At 43.4% G+C, this 15,400-nt stretch overlaps 1 pseudogene; it reads right to left on the reverse strand.

The window, feature by feature from the left end:
* Nucleotides 1-1,554: 1,554 nt before the first annotated feature.
* On the reverse strand, nucleotides 1,555-13,030 carry LOC117194629 (annotated as a pseudogene).
* Nucleotides 13,031-15,400: the final 2,370 nt, after the last annotated feature.

Genomic DNA, 15,400 nt, shown 5'->3' on the forward strand with positions numbered 1-15,400 from the left:
TTCAAGCTGCGCACCATCCAGCGCCAGTTGCTGTGGCGCATGGCCAATGCCCGGGGCGACGAGACGCTCGTCAGGAGTGACGTGCTCATGACCACGCCCTGGCTGTTCTCCCTCAGCCTCCTGGGATTCATCCTGTCCCTGGCGGCGCTCCTGAAGAAGACCGTCGAGCAGCTGGATACGTCCAGATACGCCTGCACCTTGTGCTCTAGGGGCAGCCATCGAGCAGAAAGAAGCAAGCAGTATCCAATCACAGACTGACAGAAGACACACGGCCACACGCCCGACACTACACCCCTCCCCACAGATGTTTGCACTTCCATTTGGGCATCTATTTTCGTTGATGTTGGCATCGCAATACACGGAATCGTCTCTCCGTTTTTGGCCGCAATGAAAATAGATACCGAAATATTCGAAATTCAAAGTCAATTCCCACGAGAGAGAGCGAGACAGGCCTTCTTCTTTTGGTTTACGGCCTTTCTTTCTTCTGACTTTGGCATCGCCCACTCCACTCTCTTTATTTTTCTTGCATTAAATTGGCAATAATATGAACTCGCCTTCTCTTTCTGCTTAGTAGTATTCCCCTGTCGCCGATAGCCCGCATCCTATGCGTTCCAGAATCTGCGGAAGTTTCCAGCGGGGGCTACTGGCGCGCATCAGCCGTCGAGTAGATTGAATGGGTACGCTGCCAGCATATATGTACTGTGTGTGTGTGCCCAACTAACGCAGACAACTGCGTTCTAGAATGAAATATTAATTCATTGAATACGCACACACAGATCGCCCCTTCATCGCTCTCTGTTTCCCTCGGAGGGTGGCAGGGTACTGGGTGTCTACGCTGCTCGGCGCTGGCCTGTATCTAATCGCGCCTGCCTTGCTGTGTACCCACTGTAGATGCATATGTACATACAGTTGTTAATCAATGTCCGTTGATTGTCGCATCGTTGCTTGGAAGGGGAATCCCCCTAATATTAAAGCTGGGATCCTATGGCAGAGCAGAACGCAATACTTTTCATATCCCACCTTGGGTTTCCTTAACCAATCCCATAACTTTCGACATTGACAATGAGGCTTCATCAGCATTCGTTCGCTCACAGTCATTATCATAATGATGATGATAATGATAATAATGTGCATGTGTGTGGTGTGTGACTCTCGTTTAGGACCTGAGCTCAAAAGTGCAATGCACGGCAGAAAAATCAACACGAGCTGATTCAAGGGGTAAAGATATGTATCTTTGGCACACCGAAGTGCCGACACTCTTTCAATTCAAGCTTGTTCACAGCCCAGCGATTCGCAAATGCGGCCAATGAGTATGTGTTGTGAGTATATAACAGCCGATCCGATCCGATTAGGCGATTCATCAGTGAAGATTTTCTCTCCTTTCGCTTTTCTGCCTAGTGGGGTCCCAAGTGTGGGAAAAGCCACGAGGGCGTGAAACTCAAGAAAAGCATGAAGAAAATTACTATTGAACCGGTGACTAGCTCATGGTCTTCCTCGAGCGAACCGACTGCCTTTGTTCAACTGGGACGATGAGGTCTGAGCGTGTCCATGTCGGCCAGTGAGAACTTGCTCGTAGCGGGTCAGCAGATTGGTGCGGACAATGGCGCCGTTCAGTTCCGCCTGGGCCTTGATGGCCTGTGGGAAAAGAGAGGGGAGAAAACAGTTGGATAAAGCCGAGGAAGAAAAGGAAATGTAAACCCACCTGAGTATCGCTGACAGCCAGACCATTCAGGAGATTGAACAGCACAATGGTCATGAAGAACACAAAGAGCAGGAAGATCAGGTAAGTGTAGACGCTGTCAAACTTTATGTCACCGGCATCAAATTCTCCCGTGAGCATCACAATCGTCTTGATGAGCGCCTCGATGGGCACGGAGAATGTGTTGAAGTGACCATCATCTTCTCCCTCCTTTGCTGGCTCTGGCGTGCTGTCCTTCGGAGAGGAGGAATCCACCTGGGGCTTGCCAAACAGTATGTAGAAGCACAGACTAAACGTAAGCACAAAGATCGAGTAGAGAGCAAAGCTCTTGATGAAGCTGCTGGAGACGGCGCGCAGCATGAGCATGTGCGTCGAAATTGAGAGTACTGGCAGGGAGCCAACCAGCAGGCAGAACTCCACGGACACCAGCAGAATGGTGAAGACGGCCGCTGCGTCTGAGTCTGCTGCGTCTCCTTGTCGTAGCTGGCTTCCATGCAGGTTAGGATCGACAAGACAATGAGAGCCACCTCCATCAGGTTCGTGATGGACCTGAAGTACAGCAGCGGCGACATGGCAAGCTGTATGACCTCTCGGATCATGAGATACACAATCCCTATCCAAGAGAACAGGCCGAAGAGGGCAGTCAGGCCCGAGTGGTCGCTTGCGTGGAACTTAAGGAGCGTATGCGTGATAATGGAGGCAGTGAAGAGAGAGTAAAGTAGAAAGTTCAGATAGAAGATCACCGACAGGCGGTGCCACTTGAGGAAGAGGGAACTCGAGATTAGCGGGTGCTGCAGCAGGTAACTCAGCTCCTTGGAATCGGCGATGTATGCGATTGGAGTCATCTCGTCCTCCAATTGGTGAGGATGGCCAATGCTCCGCTTGTCCGACCGCCCGGGCTCTCGCTGGCGTCTCATCAGATTCTTGTAGTTGATGATGATCTCGAAACTCTGGTCACCGGGCTTCTCCCCGTTGGTGGTGATGCAGGAATCGAAGTGCTCCTCCAGCACTTTCGGGTCCATCTCCTGTATGGGAAGATCTCCGAACGCGCTTCTCGCCCCGATGTACGCTCCCTGCCGTAGAAGCTCCTGTGCCACCTTTGTGTTGCGATACTTGACCGCATAGGAGAGTGGCACCAGGCCAGCCTTGTCCGCCTCATTGATGTCCACACGATCGCTCTCGAGCAGCAGCTGGAAGCAGCGCTGGTGGTCACAGAAGTCGTCCAGCGGCTGCTCACCCAGGCGACTGATAACCGCGTTCAGCAGCTTGGAATGCGATGTCAGCCTCAGCTGCGGATGCTTCAACAGCTTCTCTAGCGCCCTGTGGTTGCCCCAGATTACGGCCAACTCCACGGGGCTGATGTCGCTCAATTTTGAAGGATTAATGTTGATGCTCGTCTCGAGGATGTTATCAAAGGCTCGCTGCTTGCCCCGCTTGATACTCTCCGCCAGCAGGGACTGATACTCCTCCTGGTTGGCATTGCATTAGTTGTCTGCGTTTCCGCTGACGTTCTGGTGGCACTCCGCGAACTGTTGCTCGAACTGGTTCTCATCTCCGTCCCGCAGCGTGCGGAGCTCGCAGTCGATCTCTGCTCCGGCCTCGCGCTGCTCCGGCAACGGCAGTTCCGGATACTGATCCCTCAGCATCTGGCGTACCTGCCCGTTCCGATAGCTGTCAATGTCCAACTGTGGTTGTTTCAGGAAAAGTCGGATCAGCTCCATCTTAGTGCCTGCCTCAATCTTTATATTCTTCAGCACATGGTGGAGGGGCTTGAACTCGCCCTGATCCACCAAATTCGGAGAGGCAACCCACGCTAAGTATGAGTAACTTCTAATGCCGTTTCTATGAAAATGATGCCAGAACCCGCATTGTTAGAGCTCTGCTCTAGTCAATGGAGGGAGGTCTGACCCAACAGACGGTTTCTGTACAGCCCTTGAAATGGCCGAAACAAAAGCATGAGAGTGGACCGACCCCCGCAACAAACGGTATTTGACAACGCTTCATGCTACGATGATTTTCACACAAATGACTGTCTGTCCATGGAGCTGGCCATCAGCTGGAGGCAGAGCCACAGTCAGAGCCACAGTCACAGCCACATCCGCAGCCGAAAGCTACCCCACAGGTTTCTCGAAAAATAAAAACCAAATCTTCGTTTTGGGGCAATTAAAGACAGCGTCTTTAAGTGGTTTTTGTGGTAACCGAACTACAGACTTAATTTGCCCTCCCGTGTAGTTATTAAATTATAACAATCCAACTGAAGACAAGGTAAGACAAGGCCTGAGAAGTACTCAGGGAGTGGCTTGATTGTTCAAAGTGATATACAAATTTGAATCAAGTTTGGTGTTCGATCTCGCTCGCCTTTTGGTATATCAAAATTTAACGATCATAAAGAAAAATCATAAAATAATCGACACATCAATATCAATTAGCAATCAATTGGTTACGCTTTATGCTTTGAATACTGTTCCGAATGGAGCTTTAGATAAAGCCCTGGGCAGTGCTGAAATCTTGCGATTTATAGGCGGCTCTTTTCGTAAATTTCAAGGCGGCTTCTTCTGTGGGATCTGATCCCTCCAGCCGTCAGCACAACGTCTTCAACGCTCTGTTGTGTTCTGGACTGTTCTTTTCCGTTCTGTCTGCTGTCTGCTTTGATGCTTGAAATGTGTGAGAAATCGGCTAATCACACATGAGACCTGGCTAATTTGAATATTCCCCCACTGATTGTTTATCAATAGCCTACGAATTGGGAAGCAGGAAACATCGTCTTCTCTTTTGTAGGTAGCTCTTCGGCTAATGTTGCTTTAGTATGCAAACAAATTGAGGATTGTAAATGACGCCCCTGTGGTCAACATTTGTCGTTGATAAGATAAACAGAATCGCACAATCACCTTACTTAATTGGCCCTTTATTTGATATTTTCTTGTCTCCCATCTTAACCTCTTCCCCATTCTGGTATTTGTTTTTCCACATGAGGACGAGTATTTGCCCAAGAAATTGACAAACAACTTCATTGTTTGTCCAAGCTGAAGCTCGACCCAAAGTCTTACTAAGACATCGGCTGACAGAATGGCGTAATATCACAATAATTAACAGAAAACTTAACAGCAAACGATTTCAAAAGTGAGCAACTCCTCTCTCAGTCGCATCTGACCCTAGCAATTAAGAGCACTACTTTCAGAAATATTGATGTAGTCAAGGTAATCTATACTTATTGCGAAAAGCTTCGGAAAACACAAATTGCCCTTAAACTCTTAAACATTTGCTTCATCTACGGAAACCAGTCGAAATCACAGAGTATACGGAGTCTGGAGTGGAATTTTATTCCCCCTTCTCTTGGAGCTTACATATGTATGTAGTAGTTTAAGTTGCTTGATGGCAACGAGTAACATTTATTTGATAAGTATGTTGGACTTAAAATTATAACAGCTCCAAGTTTTACAAGTATGTTTGTGAATAATTATATGCGTGTACGTCTGATGCGTGGCTGAACTGACAACTGACTATCTCTCTCTCTTGCTATCGGCTCTCTCAGAGCCGATTACTGCTCTATCCCGACGACACGACGAAAACACGACCGCTTCGTGTCTCTCTCTTTCCTTCGTTTCCTACATTCGGCTGTCCTGACGGACCATTCGCCTCGGATGGGTCTAGCCAAGGTTTCATATATTCTGAAACTGTAGAGGTCTTATAGGGCCCCTCAGTATCCCCAATCTTCTCGACTTCGTCAATACTTGACATGAAAATGCCTTTATATTCATTAAACAATTCCACGCATGAGGACGATGCTACCTGATCAAGTTTATTATCTTTATCCTCGCCACAAACTCTACGAACAAATCTTGTTCCTGTCTTAGAAACTTGCGTGTCAACATGATCCAGAATAGTCCTTCCTAAAATGGCTTCAAAACCAATATCCTCGTCTGGAGTGACATGAAATTCTACCTCCATGTCAATCTCATCGATTTTCACTGGTATCGAAAAGCTACCAAAAGTTACAACTTGACTATCTCCAATACCTGTTAAACATTTCTCCTGGCCGATCAGTTCAAGATTTCCAAATTTCAAAAATACCCTTCTGCGAATTAAACACAAATCTGCTCCAGTATCAATCAAACCTTGGAATACCAAATTCGCGTACTTAATATCCTTTAATTCCAAACCTGATGGAGTGAAAATACCTGACGGCTTATCAACGACTTCCTTATCTCGAATAATGTTCGTATTCGATCTCTTTTCTTGTCTGGTTCCGACCTTGACATTACAGCTTGCAGCACGGTGTCCTGGTTGGCCACATTTGAAACAACAAAAATCATTTTTGGGACAATCTTTCCTCAAATGCGATTTGTCTCCACACTTAAAACATTTCCTAAAATTCTCTGCCATCGACCCTTTCACCGAACTCTCACTTTTATTACTCAGCGGCCAATTCTTACTCATCGGCTTGGATCCGCCTCTAGCTTTCTGGTAAACATCGATCTGAAATTTAAGCTCCTTTAAGTTTCTCGCTTGGTACAGCATTGCCTTACTTGCCCTAGCGTCTGGTATACCATCCACAAAATATTCGATTAAACTCTCATCATCTAGTTTAATTGGCTTGGCTATCTCCATTAACGCATACAAAAACTCATGCAACGACTCTCCTTTTTTCTGCTGGCGCTTTTGCAACATTCTATGTACTTCTACGGACGACAGTTTAACACTAAACTCATCCAACAGAGTTGCCTTCAACGAATTCCAGTTACGAATATCACGCAAACTACGAACGAAAGATTTTGCTGCACCAACTAACAACTGCTTGGCATAAATGAATAATTGTAATTGACTCCATTGAACAGTAGCTGCGCATTCTTCTAATTCCTCTATCCATTGATTGATGTCGGGGTTATTAGAACCAGAAAATTGTGACACACTACCTTCCACGTCTTTTAGCGTAAACCAAGATTTATACTCTGCCTGTCGCGTACCTGGTTGAACTGCTACGGTATCATCCACTGCTGTTACTACGGACTCATCCTCTGACTCTTCTTCATCCTCAACTGGAAAGAGGTGATGTATTAATAGTCTATCTTGCAAATCGCGCTTTCGTCCCGTCGTCTGCAACGCAAGCTCTCTTAACTTCTCTCGCAAATCTGCGACTCTCAGTGTCATTATCTCTTCAACTTACATCGTGACTATTTAAATACAAAATAATTGATATTAGCTTATATCTAAGAAAATGTAATTAAATCAACTTAAACAACCTTATTACTGCTGGCCTGTTAACAATTTTCCAGTTAACATCGACTCCGAAAACGCCTTTAAAGTCGTCACTCTTAACGATCGCTTCTCTGTTAACGCTCACCTTACTATGGGTTTCCCCTTGTTAGCTCTCGCTTCTGCGCAGAACTTTCCAGACTCCAAATTTGACGCACACACACCACCACATCCAGATCTCGCTTGCCTGTCGATGTCGCTGTTGCCGTCCTCTCTTTGTTGCCTTGCCTTGCTCTCGCTGATCGCCGTTAACTCGTTGTCGCTTCCCGAATCGTCGCTGCTTCTGCTGTTACAAAATGGTCGTCTCCTTGCTGCTTGTCTCTTCTTGTAGTTGTAGTCTCCGTCCGACGCAGTGCAACACAACAACAATCAATGTTCTTTGATTCTTGATGTTTGCTGCCGTCGTTTTGTCGCTTCTGCTTCCTTTGGAACGAACGCACTCAGATTGTCGTCTCTGTGCCGCTTGTCTCCTTGTAGCTCTAGCCTCTCAGACGCAATGCACAACAACAACAACGAAGGTTTTGATTCTTGCTGTGTTTGCTGCCGTCTGCCGTCGTTTTGTCGCTTCTGCTCTCTTTGGAACGAACGCGCTCAGATTGTCGTCTCTGTGCCGCTTGTCTCCTTGTAGCTCTAGCCTCTCAGACGCAATGCACAACAACAACAACGAAGGTTTTGATTCTTGCTGTGTTTGCTGCCGTCTGCCGTCGTTTTGTCGCTTCTGCTCTCTTTGGAACGAACGCGCTCAGATTTCGTCTCTGTGCCGCTTGTCTCCTTGTAGCTCTAGCCTCTCAGACGCAATGCACAACAACAACAACGAAGGTTTTGATTCTTGCTGTGTTTGCTGCCGTCTGCCGTAGTTTTGTCGCTCCAGCTCTCTTGAATGTCTGCTCACACTAATGCGCCTTCTTCGACAAGGGTCTCTCTCGCACTTATAGGCCAGACTGCAATTCAATTTCGCACCGCGACCGATCTCTTGTGTCACCAGTCTCGTGTTCGCCAAAATTTCCAAATACACGCACAAATCTCACTTGCAAATGTTGTCTTGGGCTTATTTTCGGACGAGCCCCCAATTTGTAGTAGTTTAAGTTGCTTGATGGCAACGAGTAACATTTATTTGATAAGTATGTTGGACTTAAAATTATAACAGCTCCAAGTTTTACAAGTATGTTTGTGAATAATTATATGCGTGTACGTCTGATGCGTGGCTGAACTGACAACTGACTATCTCTCTCTCTTGCTATCGGCTCTCTCAGAGCCGATTACTGCTCTATCCCGACGACACGACGAAAACACGACCGCTTCGTGTCTCTCTCTTTCCTTCGTTTCCTACATGTATATACTATAACACTGGTAAAAAAAAAAGTACTCGTATCACTCTGGAATTTGAGAATAAAGTGTGTCACAAAGGAAAGGGAGTCCAACGACATTATTACTAGTTTTAAAAGTAAAATAATAATGAGATTATCTTCATTCGCGATTCGAAAACTGTTTCGACTTCTCATTTTTTCTTTGAGTGAATTTATATTTATAAACCTTTCAGCCCTGTTCTTTCTGTCTGTGGGAACATCTAGAATTTGGAGACTGAGAGTGCTGGAGCCTAGGAAATGCCCAACAAAATTGGCTCTGAGTTGCTCACCGAATCCTCTACTAAAGTTCTTTGTGTTGGTGCAGCTGCAAAAGTGAAATCAGCAAATGACAACACTTCGGAAAGAGTAAGTAGAAGGGGGACAGACGTGATTAATGTAAAGTTTTTAACGCGATAAACTGAATATGTATATGTCCAGCTGCACAGGATCAGCCGCGTTTCTCCGATCGTCTGTCAATAATTTATACTATATACGTACTGTCTTACACTGCTATAACATTCTCACATGATATTTTACCATACCCTTCCCGAATACGTGATGTGATCAGATCGAGAGACCCTCTAGCTGCGTGGGAGGAGGAGAGCAGAGTAAACACTAAACTAAATTGCTTGTCCATAAAGTCTGTTTTTTGGCAAACTGTGCTTGGATTGTTTATCCAATTTATGGCACTATTATACCCGATACTCAAAATGAGTATTGGGGTATATTAGATTTGTGGTAAAAGTGGATGTGTGTAACGTCTAAAAGGAATCGTTTCCGACCCCATAAAGTATATATATTCTTGATCAGCATCAATAGCCGAGTCGATTGAGCCATGTCTGTCTGTCCGTCTGTCCGTCCGTCCGTCTGTCCGTCCCCTTCAGTGCCTAGTGCTCAAAGACTATAAGAGCTATAGCAACGAAGTGTTGGATCCAGACTTTTGTGATATGTCACTATTACAAGAAAATTTCAAAACTTTGCCCCGCCCACTTCCGCTCCCACAAAGGGCGAAAATCTGTGGCATCCACAATTTCGACGATACGAGAAAACCAAAAACGCAGAATCGTAGAAGATGACTATATCTTCTAGACGGCAAATTCTGAACCAGAGCGTATAATTATTATAGCCAGAACCAAGAAAACAATTTCATTCTTTCTCGCTCTGTCTCTCTCTAACACACAGGTTTCATGGTCGGTTTTGCCAATTGCAAAATATGAGTTCAAGGATCTCAGAACCCATAAGAGCTAGAGCAACCAAATTTGGTATCCACACTCCTGTGATATCAGACCTTGACCGTTTTGTGTCAAAATTTCGCCACACCCCCTTCCGCACCCGCAAAGGACGAAAATCTGTGGCATCCACAAATCTCAGAGACTATTAAGGCTAGAGTAACCAAATTTAGTATCCGCACTTCTGTTAGATCTCACTATAAAACGTATATCTCAGAATTTCGCCCCACGCCCCCACAAAGGACGAAAATCGGTTGCATCCACAATATTGCACATTCGAGAAAACTAAAAACGCAGAATCATAGATAACGACCATATCTATCAGATTGCTGAATCTGGTTTAGATCAGATAATTTTTATAGCCAAAAGGAACAAATCAATTTGCAGTGGCTACGCAGCGCCCGACGTCACGCTCAGACTGATTTTGTGTAGAGGCGTCTGCCGGAGGAGAGCCATACTGACTTAGTATCGGGTATAGCTGTAGAGTTGCGGTGTCCGCAGCAACTCACAACGTTCCCCCTCGTCTATGATTCTGCGTTTTTAGTTTAGTTTTTTTTTTAGTTTTGACGCATGGTTTGCATAAATTTCCATTTGGATTTCTATTGCCATTGCCATTGACTGCCTCGTTAGCTAGCCCCTTAGACCCATCAACTTTTGATTGATTTGATCCGATACGCTACGCTCCTCAGCTTAGCTAAAGATTAATTTATAAAACAAAAGACATACAAAAAGGGTAATAAAAGAGTAACGAACAAGATTAAGAACCATTAACCATAATATGTGCGTAAACAACACACACATTTTGAACCGAATCATATCAAATGCAAAAAAAAAAACAAAACGAAAACAGAAAACAGAAAACGAATTAAAGATAATAAAACTATTATAACGAAAAGAAAAAGAAATGAAAATTCAAGAATGCATAAATCTAACATTTGCAATTACAAAATATTTAATCTGGTACAAAATGGTACATACAGTAAAGATATTCGTTTATACAATATTTACTGTCTATATAACCATTATATACTACTTACTTACTGACAACAAATTATTAAGGGTTTTGTTCAATTTCATTATTCGTATGTTAATTGTGAAATTATTTCAGACTAACTTAAACTTACAGTCTGCTCTGAATACGGGTTAAATGCTAGTGCTGTGCTAGTTGATTATTACTCGTACAATAAATACTATAGCTTAGAGCCATCCTGCGTCCCTGGTCACCGGTGGATCAAGCCTTCAGAACAACAAAATCAATCAAACAACAACAATCAATTCAAAAATCAATCAAACAACAAACAAAAATTGAACACTACAGCTAAAAATCTTGTACAGGCTTCTACAGCTGAAAATCTTGTACAGGCTGAAATATTCTACATTCTACAACTGAAAATCTTGTACAGGCTCAAAATATTATACATTCTACAGCTGAAAATACATTAATTATGTATAGTACATGTATAATACATACTACATAAAATAAATAAAATAAAAAACAAATTATTATTATTATTATTATTGTTATTATTATTATTGTTATTATTATTAAAATTAATATAATTTACATACTACAAAATATTTTCTAACGTCTTATTTAATAATTTAATTTTTTGGTCCATTATTTGGAGAGCCAAGAACACTTCAGTTGTAGCATAATATTCTGGGTTTCTGTTGAAATCTTCTTTAAACGATACTTTCATTATGTTTATAAAAATTGTTGATAAATGCTTGCCACGTTTCTCGAAGGTATTGCTGTTCATGTTGTTAAAACATATTGGTTCGTTTCTAAATTCGAAATGTTTTTCAACAGGTCGTAATAAGTTCATTATTTCATTTTTAATGATTTCTTTAACTTTATCAGACATTAGGTAGTCGGGCAAGCTGTCTACCGACTTCGTAGCCTCAAAGATACTCTTGTAATTTTTTTTCCTGTATTCCTTGACATACATATTTGACAACAACACATCCTCATGTATATCATTTTTTAGCATAGCCTTTTTGAGGTGGGGCAGATCCCACAATATGGTGAATTTTCCCCTTACACTTTTGCACGGCATGAAATTTGTCAAGCAGTGGTCGGATCCAACTGCCAACAGTTGACTTGACAAGCCCCCACTCTCAACCTCCCTAAATACTAAATCGAGTCCTTCCTTGACCGCATTCCTGCCTAGTGCAGATGTTTTGGAAACGGGACAAATGTGGAAATACAAATAATGAATTTCATTCCCGTTAATTGGGATTGCAGCGACTGCAAGAATTTTCCATTTATGTACCGGTCCTTTTTTTGCATATTGGTACCACGGCATGTGATACTCATCCATGTAAATGGAAAATTCTGAGTCGCTTAGTTTCTGTAAATTTACAGTCATGTTAATGCGTCCATTCATTATGTTTCCTTGCATTTTCAGTTCTTCCAATGCGTCCGTTACCAGATTTTCGGGGGCCTGTACCTTTGTGCAATTCATTGCTCGCTTGAAGGCGACCAATATCGTTGACCAGATCATCGTTACCGACGATACCTGGAGGAAGAAAAGTCTGATTCACCTGCTCCAATGTAATTGCCACAATCTACTCACCTTCAGTGTCGTCGTCGTCAACATCCATAGGCAATGTACTAACCAGCCGGTCCAGCGGACCACACGGCAGATGTTCCTCTGCCTCTTTGTCCTGATACGGCTCGAACAGATTGAGTTCATTTATGTCCTCATCGAAACACGACAATTGCGACGGCTCGAACATATCTTCCTCTATGTCCTGATACGGCTCGAACAGATTGAGTTCCTTTGTGTCCTCATCGAAACACGACAATTTATGCATTTCTGAATCTATCTTTTTATCCATCTTGGCGCGGATCTTGGGTTACTCTTATTAACTTATTTCACTCTTTTCTCTATTTTTGTCGATCGTCGAATAACTCGCCTCAGACTTATCGCAGTATAATATCGCATAAAACCTATCGCAGTATCATATCGCAGTATAATATCGCATACAACTAATTGCAGTATAATATCTCGATCGGTTAGGGTTAATATATGTTGCCTTACAATTATTTTATTTTTATTTTTATACATGTTGAAATCAGGAAACTAGACGCGGAATTATGTGATATTTATCGGTCCGTATCGTATAGCAACAAAATATCTGTAAACGTTCTTCCTTCTTGATCGTCGTATTCGAATAAATGTGTGTTGGCATATCGAGTACATTGGTATTTCTTATAATACTATCGATGAGTAAATACCAAAACCATACATGCCCCGTTATTTAAAACATAAATAAAGAACACAAAATAAGACAAAGATGTACATTAATTTGGGAGGTGTAAGAATTGACGGGGTGGACAGTGCCCTTGTTAATGTATTATGCGGGATATACTGGGACCATCTGCAAGGCCGGAAAGTGCAAAGCCCGAAAGCACAGGAAATTGCCAACATGACGTTGTCGTTCGGTGGAGCCCAAGTTTGCGACATAAGTGCAGCAGGAGTGATTAATTTCTGAACCATCAACGTAAGGGTAAGTAAATTAGTTACATTTATATTATATTCTTCTAATAATGTATTCCATTCAGCGGGGACAACGCACGCGAAGTATGCTGAGCCTGTTACTCCGGTGCAGAATATTTCTGTTCTGACGATATCTCAGGATATTGAGGATATTGACAACAATATGAACGGTGATACGGAGGAGTCGGCCACAACTCAGGATATTGAGGATATTTACAATATGCACGGTGATACGGAGGAGTCGGCCACAACTCAGGATATTGAGGATATTGACAACAATATGAACGGTCATACGGAGGAGTCGGCCACAACTCACGATATTGAGGATATTGACAATATGCACTGTCATACGGAGGAGTCGGCCACAACTCACGATATTGAGGAGAATATTGACAATATTTCTGACAATATTCACAATATTTCTGATTATACAGTCAATGATATGGAGTGTACTATTTCTGATGAAATATATGATTCGTCTGAGCCAGTGCACCACGTGGAGGAGAAGCAGGAGCAGGAGGTTCGGGAGGATCCGGACTTAAGTAAGTAAATAAGTAAAATTTTAAAAAAATACATATAATAACTTCTTAATTCTCCAGACATGTTTACTGAAGACATTCTTAGTACTGAAAGTGGAAAGGACAATTTGAAAACACCGATTTCCCCTAAGGCTTCGCCCCCCGTGCATGGATGCAAGTGCAAACTATGCGGCAAAATGATTGGAAGGTTGAGCACCTTGGGAAACCACGTAATAAACCAACATTACACAGCAATAAGAGGTATGGTTTCAAGGAATTCGAAGACAATGCAAAAAATTGTTGCCGTTTTTAAGGAAAAAAAAAAGTGACCGTGTTAAGACTATCAGAGGAAACTGGGGTGCCGGCCGAGAATTTGAGGGCGATAGTCATGGGCAGCGATGACTATTAAAAAATTGGGTGCCGCTTGTGGGCCGCCAAGACGGATGCAAAGAAGCTGAAGGACATCAACCAATAACTGTTTCGATTTTTAATTTTAATATTTGATTTGGCTTGAGTAGACTGATCCAGAGAAGCTGAAGGACATCAACCAATAACTGTTTCGTTTTTTAATTTTAATATTTGATTTAAGTAGAATTATTCGTAAATGTAACGACTGAAAATAAACTTATTGACAAACGAGGGGGAACGTTGTGAGTTGCTGCGGACACCGCAACTCTACGGTTATACCCGATACTAAGTCAGTATGGCTCTCCTCCGGCAGACGCCGCTAATATTAAACGACACGACAAAGAGTGCGTGCGAGAGAGACAGAAAATCAGTCTGAGCGTGACGTCGGGCGCTGCGTAGCCACTGCAAATTGATTTGTTCGTATTGGCTTTAAAAATGATCTGATCTGATTCAGATTCAGCAATCTGGTAGATATGGTCATTATCTATGATTCTGCGTTTTTAGTTTTCTCGAATGTGCAATATTGTGGATGCAACAGATTTTCGTCCTTTGTGGGGGCGGAAGTGGGCGGGGCGAAGTTTTGAAAGTGATCAGACATATCAGTGACATATCACAGAAGTCTGGATCCCAAACATCGTTGCTCTAGCTCTTATAGTCTTTGAGCACTAGGCGCTGAAGGGGACGGACAGACGGACAGACGGACGGACGGACAGACGGACAGACAGACATGGCTCAATCGACTCGGCTATTGATGCTGATCAAGAATATATATACTTTATGGGGTCGGAAACGATTCCTTCTGGACGTTACACACATCCATTTTCACCACAAATCTAATATACCCCAATACTCATTTTGAGTATCGGGTATAAAAAGGGAGGAGTATTTATATTTTGTCGGCGCCTTTGGGCCAAGAAATCATTAAAGTTATTCACGTCGCACAGTTTGGGAAAAAACTGGACTGGAGTGGAGTCGACTGGAGGGACTGCAATGACACTTGCCGGCTGCCGGCCTCTTGGAAATTTTAAGCCTCGTTAAGCTTCTGGTCAACCGCCTGGCTGGTCTGCTTGAGCGCTGCATCGAATGGATTAACCTTCGCTTTGGATATACTGGATGCCCTTTGGGATTACAGGACTACCCTCTTTAGCGCCTTTGAATGGATAAACAAAGTGCATGTCCTACAGCCGTATAGCGCATCATAAAAGGTAAGAAATCAAGCCACAAATTGAATGCCGAACACAGCAAATGCTTAACCCATGACACCACCAAAAGGGGCAGAGGGAGTAGAGGGGGATGAGTGCCCCCTATCAATCCTAAGTGCTTCCTGTGATTTTATGTAAATTTGTACACGGGGAACAGAGGACTCCAAAGAGACCTCTCGAGCAGCAATTCAATGTACAAATGACAGGTTGGCTGTGACACAAAACAGCAGCTTAAGGAAGAT

This window comes from Drosophila miranda, assembly GCF_003369915.1.
Source record: "Drosophila miranda strain MSH22 chromosome Y unlocalized genomic scaffold, D.miranda_PacBio2.1 Contig_Y3_pilon, whole genome shotgun sequence".
NCBI classification, from domain to species: Eukaryota; Metazoa; Arthropoda; class Insecta; order Diptera; family Drosophilidae; genus Drosophila; species Drosophila miranda.